Here is a 2,671-nt window from a genome sequence, read left to right as displayed (position 1 = left end):
ATGGCAGACCACACCCCTCTGCAGAATGGCCACACCCCTAGTATGGGCCCATACCACTGCATTCCCCTTGTGGGCCCTGCATGCCCCAGTCCGACACTGTCCTTCAGCCTTAACATGCAGCTACTGTTGGGTCTGTCCACAGGGTAAAGGTGGGAGAGGAGTAGAGACTACAGGCCACACCCCATTTTTGATGACACCTGCATCCCGCAGTCGGGACTATAACTCAAATTCAGATAATTGGACATAACTGATAATCTTAGCTCTGGGGTGTCCATTTAACCCTTTGCTATTTTACCAGCAATGTGAAAATCAGTATAGGTATAAGATATCCAGATAGGCAATGCAGTAGATATGAGATGGATGTATAGAATGAATGGCTGATTTGCACACTTGGCAGGCAGTTTATAGTACAGAGAGACCATCTGCTCTAAATCACGTCCGTTTATTGCAGTTACGGGTGAGTATAATGTATGCTTGTCATTTATATGAACAGAAATCTTGTTTTCCACTACAGCAAAGGTGAATAGATCACATTCTTCCACTGCATCTGCTTAGTCCTCTCATAAATCACATTTTCCTCACAGTCATTCATTTCTGCCTCTATTGTTTTGGCCTCAACTATAAAAATTAGTATAGAGAATATGTCCAGCCGCACGTCCTGGCTCTTACAGGACTGACTCATATATCACCGCATAAGGGGAAATAATTGTGATCACTTGAGTTAACTGTTATTAGTATTATTCGCACTCCGGGAGTGTATTATGGAAAATGTGCAATTTGCCAGCACAAAGATGAGGACACTCTCTTACAGTGATGTTGGGGTTGGTGTAGAACCAGATCGAGTGAACGTTGTCCTACACTCTGACCCCACAAGCTTCTACTCCAATGTAACAGGATCCCAATCTGTGCCGTTAGTAACATTTAAGGGCCCTTTTATCAAATAATGGGGCAGATGTATTAAGCCTGATAAGTAGAAGGTAATAACGCACCGGCCAATCATTACGGGTTTGAAAAATGAGTTAGGAGCTGATTGGCTGGTGCATTATCACCTTCTACTTTTCACTTCTCCATGCTTAATACGTCTGCCCCAATATCTGCAGCTATACCCACGAAAACACCAATTTTGGGGGGATAGCCGCAAATATTAGGGATTTCCTGAATGTATAAAGGAGAAGTCACAGCCTGCTGCGATCCTATTTCCACCCGCAGCCACATTCCCTATAGGTTTCTATGCTACCCAATGTATCAATATCCCCACAGCTACTGTAATCTTTTGAGTAGCCCATTGAAACCTATGGGCTACAGATCGCGGGAAGAAGTTCCGGCTGGGTTCCCCAGCAACCTTCCGCCAGAAATGCTTCAGTGCATCGACCCCACATGTGCAGGACCACCGGCAGCCGGCGGAGCATATTGCAGGGACGGGCACCTGTCCCTGCGGGTGCCAGGTAATACATTCCAGAAGTCAGAAGTGTCATGTAAAATCCAGAGGCTCACATTTAATTTTGCATTTCACCCACTTTTCTAAAACGACTCAGTGTTGTTGTATAAAGTAAGGAGCTTGACAAAGGCCACGGTCGAAACGCGTTGGTGTGAGGGCTACCAGTTACCTGAGGACTCTCCAGGCCACTTTTTTCTTGAGATTGGGAGTATCAGGCATTGGAGTTCCACTTCCTAGGAGTAAGTGGGAAAAGAAACCGCTACGGGCACGTTACCAGTTGGAACACTGTAAGTGGGGTACGCTTGCCCTTTTGTGTTCTTTCATTCAGTGGCTTATCGTATCATGGAAAAAAACATTTAAAGATACCTTTATGAGTTCATTCAGTACTTACGGACTGTAAGTATGGTACGCCTATTAGGTTTCCCTCACTCTTAGTAGGATTTGTTAAAAGGATTCCACTGTGATATAGTACTTGTGTTGTCTCTCTCCTACATTTTTAAATTTTGGGATACAACTTTTTGGAGAAATGGAAAGGGTATAACGACATCAGCCACCCAGATAGGAGAACTTGGATCTAAAAAAAAACCTTTATGTGTGGAAATTCATCTATAGAGACGTGAGTACGGTACGAACCATCTCCATATATCTCAGAGACTAAGACTGACGATACTCTCAGATCAAGGACATACTACACGATGTTGCTTTTCCATCTTTCTTCTTTTTGAGGGACATTGGACCGATCTAGAGGGAATCCCATTAAAGATGGACTAAGGAGAATTGGAAGACAATCTCCTATCTTTACACAGATTGACCTGTACCTGCATGTGTAAGGCACCTAAGTGGGTCATTTAGGTTGTGTGCAGTTGAAGTAACACTCACCTCCTGTTGTGCATTGTTCTATAAAGTCCCTGTAACAGCATTCAGTACATTTCGTTTATGGCTGAGCAAATTACGGGCTCCATAGTAATCTTTTTTCCCTGTCACTTATAGTAAAACATCTTTAGTTGTAAACGTATTGAGTGGCTGACTGGGTGGCGCAGTATAAACAGCCTTTAACCATGAACAAATATTTTTACAAAGCACCACGCTGTCAGACCTGTTGAGAAGTGGAAACTTCCTTAAAAGCAAAATGGAAAAATAGTTATGAAGTTTTTTTTTTTTTTTTGTGGTTTATTTGATCAGTTGGTGAGCAGCCTGGTGACCAAATAGATTAAGCCCCCGGTTAATGTAGCA

Source organism: Pseudophryne corroboree, chromosome 11 (assembly GCF_028390025.1).
Source record: "Pseudophryne corroboree isolate aPseCor3 chromosome 11, aPseCor3.hap2, whole genome shotgun sequence".
Taxonomy (NCBI): Eukaryota; Metazoa; Chordata; class Amphibia; order Anura; family Myobatrachidae; genus Pseudophryne; species Pseudophryne corroboree.
This window is presented reverse-complemented; position numbering follows the sequence as displayed.